This window comes from Haliotis rubra, unplaced genomic scaffold (assembly GCF_003918875.1).
Source record: "Haliotis rubra isolate DU_JTF1 unplaced genomic scaffold, ASM391887v1 Scf1312, whole genome shotgun sequence".
In the NCBI taxonomy this organism is placed as follows: Eukaryota; Metazoa; Mollusca; class Gastropoda; order Lepetellida; family Haliotidae; genus Haliotis; species Haliotis rubra.
This window is the reverse complement of record NW_025765240.1, coordinates 146,818-160,459: the sequence shown is the minus strand read 5'-3', so window position 1 is coordinate 160,459 and position 13,642 is coordinate 146,818. Positions and strand designations below refer to the sequence as shown.

At 44.2% G+C, this 13,642-nt stretch overlaps 1 long non-coding RNA gene across 1 annotated transcript; it reads left to right on the top strand.

The window, feature by feature from the left end:
* Positions 1 to 652: 652 nt before the first annotated feature.
* Positions 653 to 1,254, top strand: LOC124267476. Its single transcript, XR_006896037.1, has 3 exons — positions 653 to 684; positions 964 to 1,062; positions 1,231 to 1,254. It is a non-coding gene; the product is annotated as an uncharacterized LOC124267476 (long non-coding RNA).
* The last annotated feature ends 12,388 nt before the right edge of the window (positions 1,255 to 13,642 follow it).

Genomic DNA, 13,642 nt, shown 5'->3' with positions numbered 1-13,642 from the left:
TTGCCAATGGCTCAATATGCATAAACGGGACTTACGGAAGAAACTGTACCCACCATGGCAACGGTACCCATGGAAACTTCACATATAACGCCAACACTGTCAATCATCTCATTCAGCTTGCCAACGGCTCAATATGCACTAACGGGACTTACGGTAGAAACTGTACCCACGATGGCAACGGTACCCATGGAAACTTCACCAATCACCCAATCCAGCATGGCAATGGCTCAATATGCATTAACGGGACCTACGGCAAAAACTGCACACACCATAGCAACGGTACCCATGGGAACTTCACATATAACGCCAACACTGTCAATCATCTCATTCAGCTTGCCAACGGCTCAATATGCACTAACGGGACTTACGGGAGAAACTGCACTCACCATGGCAACGGTACCCATGGAAACTTCACATATAACGCAAACACTGTCAATCATCCAATCCAGCATGCCAATAGCTCAATGTGCATAAACGGAACCTGGGGTGTTAACTGCTCTCACCATGGCAACGGCACAATTTGCCCCAACGGGACCTTTGGTGTCAACTGCACTATCCATGGTAACGGTACTCATGGCAATATGACGCATGGCAGTATAACACATGTTCTGAGTCAGAGCTATGGTCAGTACAGCACCTTGATTACAGACCTGATGAAAACTGGAACCTGGAGCGAGATCGAGAGTAAGTAACACATTTACTTCTTGAAGACATTGTGTCACTCTTTGCTTTAACTTTACCTTTATTTCATTCGTGTTTCTGATTTGTTTCTAACGTGTTCATTAGCATAAGCCACGATAATACAACAATTCTGTCAATGATTGAACTGAAACATGAGTTTGCCTCGACGTGAAGAGTAGCTGTGTCACACAGCCCCTTCCATGTTAAGAGCCAGTGGCCAAATACGTGTTGGGGAATATATCACTTCCGTGAATACACAATGCCTATAATCTCCTCCTGTAGGACCCCAAGTGACCCTTCTTGCGCCGACCAATGCAGCGTTCAGCAACCTCCCGACTGCCTACCGAAACAACCTTGACAAGCAGGCCAATTTTCTGAAGAGTATGTACACCTCTTTGTTTCATGTTCCACAAAATATTCACACATTATTTAACACTAACTGGGTATTTCTCTAATTTGTATTTATCTCCACGAAAGATCCAGCTGTATGAAATGACAAACGACCACATTACATAGTACAATGTTTCATACTTTGTTGTTGTTTATCAGGCACAATGATGTACCACATCCTGGACGGCATCCACGGCCCCGAATCCCTTCATCAGAACGACATGCTCACCTCCCTAGAGGGACACCGCATCCACGTCTCCATGCAGAACGGTGAGACACATATCATCAGAGACTAAATGACATTTTTAGGAAGGAGACATGTACATACAAAAGACATAAAGCCAGTACACATTGATGACGCAAACAGTACACAATCAAGTTGCAAACCAGTACATATGGACGACGCAAACAGTACACATTCAAGTCGCAAAGCTGTACATATTGAAGACGCAAACAGTACAAATCAGTAATTATGGAAGACGCAATCAAGTCGAAACCAGTAATTATGGAAGACGCAATCAGTACACATTCAAGTCGCAAACCAGTAATTATGGAAGACGCAAACAGTACACATTCAAGTCGCAAATCTGTACATATTGAAGACGCAAACAGTACACATTCAAGTCGCAAACCAGTACATATTGAAGACGCAATCAGTACACATTCAAGTCGCAAACCAGTACACACTGAAGACGCAAACAGTACACATTCAAGTCGCAAACCAGTACATATTGAAGCGCAAACAGTACACATTCAAGTCGCAAACCAGTACATATTGAAGGCGCAAACAGTACACATTCAAGTCGCAAACCAGTACACACTGAAGACGCAAACCAGTACACACTGAAGACGCACGTTTACCTACTGTCTGCCATGTTAACTAATTGTTGCAGACACAAAATTGACCTGAAGCAAATTTATTCATGGGATGACACCCCACCACCTTCACGTTTTCTAAACCTCAACGAGTGTTGTTTGAAAGGGGCTAAGAAACATTTTGTTGGGAATACATTGCAGGTCACGTGCACCAGTTCAACAGGGTCAGCATCATGAACGTGATTCATGCCACCAACGGCGTCATCTACGTCCTGAACGGAGTCCTTCACCTTCCAAGCAGCCCTATTGTATGAAGTAGAGCAGAAGTAACCTGTGAAAGAGTGTGAGTGAGTTTAGTTTTACGCCGCACTCAGCAATATTCCAGCTATATGTCGGCGGTCTGTAAATAATCGAGTCTAGACCAGACAAGCCAGTGATCAACAGCATGAGCATCGATCTACGCAAATGGGAACCGATGACATGTGTCAACCACCCGATCCCGTTAGTCGCCTCTTACGACAAGCATTTGTTACTGAAGATCAATCCTAACCCGGATCTTCACGGGTCCCCTGTGAAAGAGATGCACTACTGCTTCACGTAGAATGTTGAAATAAAATGATACTGCATCGGCCGTTTGTGTTCTCCTCCAACTTATCTATCGTGTTCCAGCACTAATCGCTGTTTCTTTAACTTATATCATATATCCAAACACTAAATGTGCGGTACCTCAACTTGCCACACATGTTCCTGCATCAAAGTCTACTACAGTAGTTATTACGCATGCCCACACACACTGAATGTCAACTGCTTCAACTACTTATCATTCCTCTCAAAGATGGGGCGGTGGGGTAGCCTAGTGGTTAAAGCGTTCGCTCGTCACGCCGAAGGCTCGGGTTCGATTCCCCACATGGGTACAATTTGTGAAGCCCATTTCTGGTGTCCCCCGCCGTGATATTGCTGGAATATTGCTAAAAACGGCGTAAAACCATACTCAGTCAGTCAGTCCTCTCAAAGATAATAGAACGTGCAGTGTGTCTTCGGTTGTCTGAACACCTTGACAAGTGTAATCTACGAGAGCCCTTTCAATAAGCTTATCGTCCACGACACAGCAAGGAAACAACCCTGCTCCACGTACTTAGTGAAATCCGAAACGGTGTCGATAAAGGAAATGTTGCTCTGTTAGTTCTTTTAGATTTTAGTGCAGCATTTGACACTATTGACCACAGAAACCTCCTTAAGTGCCTTGAGAGTCAGACTGGGATCAAGGATCCTGCATTGCCGTGGTTTGACTCCTACCTCAGTGATAGAAGCCAGGCAGTGTCCATCGATGGATACACTTCAACATCAAACAAGTTAGTGTGTGGAGTTCCACAAGGCTCAGTGTTGGGCCCTGTCATGTTCACACTTTATACTAACACCCTTTGCAACATCATTGACTCCATCGACACTTTTAGGCAGACGATTCTCCGCTTCTAGATTTGTTCAAGCCACTAATATCTTCAGGAATTGCTGCAAACTCCAGAATGTCACTCTGCTATGAGGATATAAAGAAATGGACGACCGCCAATAAGCTCAAACTCAACAATGAGAAAACTGAAGCACTTCTGATTGGCCCCCCTTCCAGACGGGAACAGAATAAACTGAAAACGTTTACATTTGGTTCCTCATCTATGGCAGTTTCTCATTCTGCAAAAAAACCTGTGCGTCGTACTGGACTCTGAGTTGACGATGGAAAACCATGCAAACCACCTCTCAAAACAGTGCTATCTTCACACCAGAAACATCAGCTCTATCCGAAAATACATCACTACTCAGTCTGCTGCAACATTAGCAGTGTCACTAATACTTTCCCGACTCGATTACTGCAACAGTCTCATTGCTGGAGCACCAAAAACTGTCACATCTAAACTTCAAAGAATCAAAAATACAATAGCTCGAATTGTCTCACTCACGCAGATACGATCACATAACGCCCGTTCTGAAGAACCTGCATTGGTTACCAGTCGAATACAGACTGAAGTTCAAAGTCCTCTGTCTGACTTACCATTGCGTCTCTGGCACAGCTCCAGGGTATCTCCGTGACATGATTGAGGTTCACCATCCCTCCAGGACACTCAGATCCTCAAGCCAGAACCTCCTCACAGTTCCAAAGGCCATGGCTGCTCGCTATGGACAGAGAAGCTTTACCTACATCGCAGCTGTAGAGTGAAACAACCTCCCAGTACATGTGAAAGACTCACCATCTCTTCGATCATTCCGTAGAACACTAAAGACCTTTCTGTTTCAACAAGCTTTCTGTGCCTGAACTCTGAAGTGTGTACATCCAGACTTTGTATATAGTTTAATTCCTGTGCGTTTAGAGCATGCCGATGCATGGAATACAGCGCTATATTAATACACACTTACACAATATATTTCTGATGCTGTAATACAATATGCCAGCTACTTTAATCATACATGGTCTAAAATAAAATTTCTTCTGAATCATCTTTCTCACAAACACCAACATACACGTGGACTGAATGTCGTCTCCATAAGCGTATTATACATACCCCACATACTACCCGGTACGTGAAGGACATAACTATGTATCAAATGGATTTGTATTCTTATGTATGACTTTATACGTTCTATGGAAACAACGGCATTTCCCTCTATGACGTCAAGGGGCGGTGGGGAAGCCAAGCGGTTTAAGCGTTCGCTCGTTACGCCGATGCGACGGGTTGGATTCCCCACATGGGTACAAAGTGTGAAGCCCATTGTCAGGTGTAAACGCAGGGTAACACTCACTCACTTACTCACCGCCTCCGTGGTGTAGTGGTTATAGCGTCCGCCCGGAGAGCGGAAGGTCGCGGGTTCGATCCCCGACCGCGTCATACCACAAGACGTTAAAATATGGTATTTGTTTGTCCCTGCCTGGCGCTCGACATTAATGGGTACAACAAGGACTGGTTGGCAAGGAGTCAGTATAATGTGTCTGAGTGGGGTATTCATGCTTCACTGCGGCATGGTATTTCTCAGTGGGCTAGCACTATAAAACCAGCTTATGGCTGCGCTGGTACAAGCAGCCGTACATACACATACACATGCATGCACGTCGTCATATGAGCGAAATATTCTCAAGCACGACGTTAAACCCAATTTCACCTCACTCACTCACTCACGTCAGACGACTGAGAGGTTACACACATCTGAAGACAAGGGGACATAACCCCGCTATACTCAACACTAGGCCATTATAACGCAGGTCATTTGGTAAACATTTGCTGTGGAGGAGGGCAACATATTCTCCTGATGTTTTGTTCACGAGGAACAGAACCATTCCAATACGATCCACCATTTTAACCGGATACGTTTTCGTATCACAAATTACAAGAAGTGAATTGTAGATTATTCAGTGAGCTCATTAGGATATCACCAGCTTTGGCTAATCCCCAGCTGTATGAGTTATCTCATATATGTCGGTGTTTGAATCCGAGACCAGATTAAGATCCGTGGCCTATTTACACCGTATATCTATGCTAGTTTCACCAACGTAACCGTTCAATGCCTGCGTCACTTCGGATTTTGTTCCGTACAGAGAACTGACTTGTCCTGAAATCACTGAAGAACCTTTTTCAAAGAGCAAGGGTTTTATTAATCTCCACTCACTCACTCAATGCTACGAGTGGAAGGTCAGTGGATCGACACCCGGTAGCAGTTCACTGTGAGTGGAACATTCGTCTTAAACTGTGGCATAACGTCTCAGCACTATACATCCGACATTAGTCCGGACTGGTACTGTCACGCAGCCACTTACACATACACACGCACGCACGCACACACGCACGCACGTTCACGTTATGTAAGTGCAATGATCATGGCGACTCATTTTACATACTGTTACAGGGGACAAAGGGTGAAACCTACAATTTCCCATTGTCCCCATTATAATGTCCCCATAACCATTATAAACGATGTAAGCAGCTCTATGCGTCCGTTGATTTTAGGGATTTGAACCCATCTACCTGCTACAAGGCATCTGATATCATCGATGTGTTTGTTTGCGTGTTTGTTTGATTCATGGTGGCTGCTGTAACTATTTTTATCTGGAACAAACAAATCAATGACTGATATTATGAGCAACGACCAAATGACGTCATATGCACCAAGTACACACAAAAACAACATGGGCGACTGTATCAAAAATACCTGTACAATAGCATCCGGTATAAACTAATACATCGGTCTTATTGTGCATTACAACATAGGCGAGTGTTTCAGAAATATTTATACAACAAACAACCCGTGTAAACTAATACATCAGTGATAGTGTGCATTATACACCCACATACCCAGGCGACCAACGGATCCAATGGTCAGAGTCGGTGATTTGGTCGATCTCATTTGTGTAGATCGATGCTCATAAAGTCAACCACTGGATTGCCTCGACTTTAAGAGACTGTCGGCATGTCGCTGGAATATTTCCCAGTGTGGCCTTAGACAAACAAACAAATAAATTGTCGTCCTCGTTTTCTTTGTATTTCGGCTGTCGGTGTTTTAAAACACTGTACTTGAGTATTTCATGATCACAAACGCTATTGTCAAACCTGATTTAAGTTTCGTCAGTGTAGATCTGTTATCTCAAAATGTTTATAATAGTTTGTTTTAGGCTGCTTTTAGCAACAATCCTGCAATATCCCGTCGAAGGACAGGACAATTGACAATTGTGAAAGAAACATGAATTGGCAGCTCTGAACAACACCGAGATGCTGATTTATTAGAAGTGAGTGAGTGAGTATGGTTTTACGCCTTTTAGGAATATTCTGGGAACACCAATAATGGGCTTCACACATTGTACCCATGTGGGGAATCGAACCCGGATCTTCGGCGTGACGAGCGAATGCTTTAACCTCTGGGCTACCCCACCGCCCCGAGTTATTAGGACGGCAAACAGGATACAGGCCAATAGGGAAACTCCTCGCACTGCCGTCCAGTGGTACTCGTAAGTCGCTAACTTAAAATGTGAGTAACTGACGTACAGGCGCAATTTGGTTACTGTGGGAAACTGTGGAAAGGAACAAGGAAGCGTCTAACAGTGAAATTTGATCCAGATCATCATCTCGGATTCTGATGACTGGGTTCCGTCTGAGGCATACACGTTGCACATTTCGGAATCTGCTACGTATACGAAATATGTACAGTCTGCTAAACGCCCACACCACTCTGCGCACTCTGCACGCATATGGTAACGTTTACTATCTAACATCGTCCAAAGTAGAACGGGTCCAGAGTGAGGCTTGAAGGTACAGTCGAGAACCTCACAGCCTCGTAAGCTGTGATCTACGTCACTGGAATATGCATTCACTGGCGTGACGTCATTAAACTGTGTTGCAGTACTAAAAGCCCCTTCGGAACTTGAAAACGACATCCCTAACGAGATTTCCGATGACCACTGCGTAGATACGTCGTATGTAGACGTTGACAAGGGTGACGATGTTGGAATTCCATACGGCAACGTCGGTGTATCTTTTCCAGTAAAGACCAGGTCAGCAGTTGTTCTTGTCAGCTCATGTGCATCTGACTCTAATGTTTTACCTCCATGACTGTAAAAAGATGTTTGTAGCGGTATTTCCGATGTCAGTTGGTGCAAGGGCGTTGTTGAAGACAGTGACGATACCAGCATTCCAGACGGTAACGTTGTGGTGGATGATAATGCAGCAGTTGTTCTTGTCAGCTCATGTGCACCTGACTCTAATGTTTTACCTCCATGACTGTAAAAAGATGTTTGTAGCGGTATTTCCGATGTCAGTTGGTGCAAGGGCGTTGTTGAAGACAGTGACGATACCAGCATTCCAGACGGTAACGTTGTGGTGGATGATAATGCAGCAGTTGTTCTTGTCAGCTCATGTGCACCTGACTCTAATGTTTTACCTCCATGACTGTAAAAAGATGTTTGTAGCGGTATTTCCGATGTCAGTTGGTGCAAGGGCGTTGTTGAAGACAGTGACGATACCAGCATTCCAGACGGTAACGTTGTGGTGGATGATAATGCAGCAGTTGTTCTTGTCAGCTCATGTGCACCTGACTCTAATGTTTTACCTCCATGACTGTAAAAGATGTTTGTAACGGTACTTCCGATGTCAGTTGGTGCAAGGGCGTTGTTGAAGACAGTGACGATACCAGCATTCCAGACGGTAACGTTGTGGTGGATGATAATGCAGCAGTTGTTCTTGTCAGCTCGTGTGCACCTGACTCTAATGTTGCACCTCCATGACTGTAAAAAGATGTTTGTAACGGTACTTCCGATGTCAGTTGGTGCAAGGGCGTTGTTGAAGACAGTGACGATACCAGCATTCCAGACGGCAACGTTGTGGTGGATGATAATGCAGCAGTTGTTCTTGTCAGCTCGTGTGCACCTGACTCTAATGTTGCACCTCCATGACTGTAAAAGATGTTTGTAACGGTACTTCCGATGTCAGTTGGTGCAAGGGCGTTGTTGAAGACAGTGACGATACCAGCATTCCAGACGGCAACGTTGTGGTGGATGATAATGCAGCAGTTGTTCTTGTCATGTGCACCTGACTCTAATGTTGCACCTCCATGACTGTAAAAATATGTTTGTAACGGTACTTCCGATGTCAGTTGGTGCAAGGGCGTTGTTGAAGACAGTGACGATACCAGCATTCCAGACGGCAACGTTGTGGTGGATGATAATGCAGCAGTTGTGCTTGTCAGCTCATGTGCACCTGACTCTAATGTTGCACCTCCATGACTGTAAAAAGATGTTTGTAACGGTACTTCCGATGTCAGTTGGTGCAAGGGCGTTGTTGAAGACAGTGACGATACCAGCATTCCAGACGGCAACGTTGTGGTGGATGATAATGCAGCAGTTGTTCTTGTCAGCTCATGTGCACCTGACTCTATTGTTGCACCTCCATGACTGTAAAAATATGTTTGTAACGGTACTTCCGATGTCAGTTGGTGCAAGGGCGTTGTTGAAGACAGTGACGATACCAGCATTCCAGACGGCAACGTTGTGGTGGATGATACTGCAGCAGCGTTGTCAGTGGGAACAAGCAGTGCCGGCAGGGGCTTGGCAAGTGCTGGAACAGTTATCTTCGATGGCAAGGTGGAGATGGTAGAGCCTTCACCTTGGGTGACGGGAACTGGAGGACATGGTTTGCAGCGTCTCTGACCCAGACCCTTCTCACATACGCCGCACTTCTTGGCGGCTCCTGAAAGGGAAATATTGAATACGTTAATACAATACATTCGTAAATACCTTTACTGACACGTACATAAATATATGCGTAGCACAACATGAAAGTTAGCCATACGTTAGACAAAGATCCAGAGAGGTGGTCGTGTAGTTAAATCAGTTTTGAACTGATCAAAGTACTCGTTATCCGTCATTACGAACATGCTGTGCTGCGAACTAGGGTTTAATGCCGCGTTCAAGTTAATAGTGCATATGTAAAATGCGTGTGCACTTACGTGTATGTGCGCTCGTGTGTGCTTACATATGTGCATGTGAGGTACTGTGCCGCGGTTAAATATGAGTGAGTGAGTGAGTCAATATTTAAAGTCACTTGGGCCATTTTTCCGCCATATCGTGACGAAGGTGAAATAAGAATACGCTCCAAAAAATTTCATTTTGCCGAGGTAAGGTATCATTTAGGAATAAACCCAAGACGAGGCATCTACTCTATAGTGGGACGACCTCAAATTTCAAGTAGGGCTATCTCCTTTTTATCATGGCGACAGGAGTGCTTTGAAAATGGTGACATACACAGGGGTACAACACAAACTGGAAAAGGATATCTGTGGTGGCAACACGTATACAATATTTGTGACTTGTAACTCACAAGACCCGGGAAGATCCTCGTTAGAATTGATCTTCAGTAACCCATGCTTGTAAGAGACGATTAACGGGATCGGGTGGTCAGGCTCGCTGACTTGGTTGACACATGTCATCGTATCCCAGTTGCGTAGATCGATGCTATGCTGTTGATCACTGGATTGTCTGATCCAGACTAGATTATTTACAGACCGCCGCCATATAGCTGGAATATTGCAGAGTGCAGCGTAAAACTAAACTCACTCACTCACTGTAACTCACAATCAAAACACCTTTAAGATAATGTCAAGTACTATCTTACCTTTATGTAAAATACTTTAATTTCATTGGTTTCCGTGTCACCGCCAAACTCTCCGCCGAGAAGCTGTATCGCTAACAATCGTATGACGTCATAATATGACGCATGCAGTCTCCGGAGTTCGAAAACCGTCCGATTAGCTGTTTTTGAGTTCACTATGTACAGATTTATTTTACCGACTTTCACTGTTTTATTTAAACTATTTTATACATTGAATCGTTTGCACACTCAACTTAAACATAATTAACCATTTGTATAGCAGTGTTAACCTTGTCAGAATATGTTTCACTGATTTAAAAAAATCCTGTCATTTTGTTTACATGTCATATAGTCGGTAGCGATCTTTAAACTACAATAAAATGATATTTTGTACATTTAACATGGCGGTAAGATAAATACGTTGTATGCTTCTCTCTAGATTAATACGGTCTGATGTACGCCTCTTTGTAGCAGTGTCATCCCTCGCCTGCCGGTTCGGGTGACACTGTTCCAAAGAGGCGTATATCAGACCGTATTACCTTCGAGAGAAGCAAACAACTTATAATGGCAACAGAGAAGCCTGATGACGTCTCTTAATCTCGTCATGCTTATTTGGTAAGATGTCCGGCAACAATGACGTTGATCTCATCACAAGAATGGTATTGTCCTGCTGGAGTGAGTGAGTGAGTTGGGTTTTACGTCGCTTTTAGCAATATTACGGCGGGGAACAAATGGGCGGGGAAACGAACCCGGGCCTTCGGCGTGATGAGCGAACGCTTTAGCCACTAGGCTACCCCGCCGCCCCTTGTCGTGCTGGAAGAGCATGAGTTGAGGGTTACCAAGGAAGGAGGTTTGACGTGACTATGACTACTATCAAACAGGGAACACGTGTAGTGCGGTCCTGTGATAGTAACTGAAGCCTCCCCACACCATAATGCCTCTTCTTCTCACGTGACACAATAGTTTGCGTCACGTTCTGTACACCATGTCCACACTCTGATGCGACCATCGGCGAGAGCAAGGTTGAGCCTTGATTTGTCAGAGACGGCAATGTGTTGCCACGCTTGACGTAGCAAACGCCTGTGCCCATTCGGAGTGATTCTGGGTGGTGATGTTGATGGGCCCGTTGTCAGGACGACTACATTCTTACCGCACTTCGAGGACGATTGTGTCGACTAACGAAGAATGACGTCGACTTTGAATGATCGGTGACGCAGGTATGTCAGAGTAATAATAATAAGGGCATTTGTAATGCGCTGAATTCCGCACCACGGAGGGGCACGCTCAGAGCGCTACAATCTTATTATTATTACCCCGGAGAACCCAAGCTGCCTGTGAGGCGCTAGAAGGCTAATAGTCACGCGACTTATCCCACTTCCTGCTGGGTGAACAGAGGCAAGTTTGACAAACTCACTTGCCTAAGGTGAGACCACATGTCTCACATGTGCTTTGTTGAAGTCCTAGAAACTCTTAGGAGTCAAGTTGCCAGACACGGTCACCCATCCAAGTACTCTCCGCGCCCAACGCTGCCTACTTCAACTGATTCGTGACCTGCGCTCTACGCACAGGACCACACACCACCACAGAGTAGTGACCTCGGTCGTCCAGAGCGACATCTCGGTCTTGGACACTGCCTATCTGTTGATATCTTGCGACCTGTCTCGTGATGGAAAGACACATGATATCCAAAATCCTAGTCACAGTAGTTCCTCCGACCTGTAGCATCTCAAAGGCAGCGCCTCTAGGTTCCAGTTAATCCAGCCAGGTGTATCGTCCTTTTTCACAAAGTCGACTGTAAAATGCTGGGTGCGTGCTCAGAATGAATGAACAGTGAACAGTGCTTTTCCATTACGTTTCTTTACACTTGTATATATTGTCTTTCAAATTATCGAATGTACATTTCAAAAAACAAAAGCCTTGACATGCGTGTCTTTTGCGGTATGGTATATTTTCCTCAGAAGTCCGGAAAAAGGAGAAACAATTAGGGCCAGACTTACAATATTTGGGGAGGGTGCTGAGAGTTTTTTCAAGACAAACAATGTTATCAGCTGATAAAGACATACAGTTCTAATAATAATAATATTTCAGATCTTAATATTATTTTCAAGCATTTCAAGGGACAGTACTAGAATGCCTTCATGATGTTCACATACCTGTTGGAAGTACGACCAGAAGTACGACAACGTTGACGCAAACTCTGACGTGCATGTTGTTGAAGTGTGAGCTTTAAGCCAGCGTTATTAAGCCTGCACTGCTATTATGATATCCGGCACTGAATACGGAATGGTATGCATCATATTTATACCCTGGTCCCTCTCACTGATAGTTATTGTCCGTCATGGACCAAAGACCAATTAGCTGATGAAACTGATTACAAAGCGGACAAATATGACAAAATGATCGATTAGCATAAAAAAATGATTCGATCACTATATATTTAGAAAGAAGTCCATTATGTTTCAAAGGTAATTTATATGCGCATGACATCCACTTACTGGGAAAGTATGGATGTATGTCACAATGTAAATCTATTCTGGGGTTCGATATGTTCCTTACGATTGATCCTGGAATGTGACCCAGGGGAAGATGTTGACGATCTTATGCTAGTGCCACGACGGTCAGTCGTGATGGGGGCGTGTCTGTGAGCTAACCGGTCAATGTCACGGGAAGGACAACTCACTGAAAGAGCCTGACTGCCATACATTCGGCATTTGTTTGTGACACAAACTGTTTTCGTTTTCATTCATATATTTTATGGAATATTTATTAAGAAGCTCTTAATGCAAGTAATGCGGCAGGCTACGTTTCGTCTCCAAGTTAAGCCCTTAGAGGCCAGTGTTTGCCCTTTACCTTAAAAAGCTGCAGGACCTAAGGACCCAGAACCGTAAAACATTGTGGGTCCTGATCAGAATGTGTATCGTATGTCAGTAATCTCAATTGCTTCCTCGAAAATGATCGTCGTTTCACTTAAAGACAACAGCTGCTGATAAAATCTAGAAATTACTGAATGATATTTTCTGAAAAAATAATACTCTTAGTTATTGGGGATGAAAAAGTTGTCAGCCATAAGGACCTGCAGAAAACAAAAACTATGGGTCGGAGTGGTTTTCAGTCGGCTTCAGTTGTTCGAATTTAACGTCGGCCTAAGGACCGACGGTAAATTCGAACGCTGCTAGTGACGTGCACATCGCGGACAAGTGTCAATAGCCTACACAGGATAAGTCTGTAGCCAACCTAATTGCTTGTCCCGACATGATCAATGCCCGAAAGCTGGTCACATCCCGAGCACTTGTTGTAGAATCTTGCAGACAGTTGGAACATCTGTGTTCGATATGTCTTCGATTATCTTCGATACGTTTAATGGCCATTTAAGACAGCAAGTAGGTTATCATTTATGAATGAAACATTCGTGTCCTAACAGTCATGCATTAGTGTAATCATGGAAATGTACAAGGTAGGATGCAGGATGCCATCGCATGCACAATGACGTCTTCTCATCAATAAACAAGACGCCTGAACAAAAAAGTTAAACGAAAGAGTGGTTTTAATCATGCAACATTCAGTTTCAGTGTCAGCTGATTGATATACTATCTCTATATGAATTGTAAGCGGTATTTTGTCGTGCGTGTGTGTGTGTG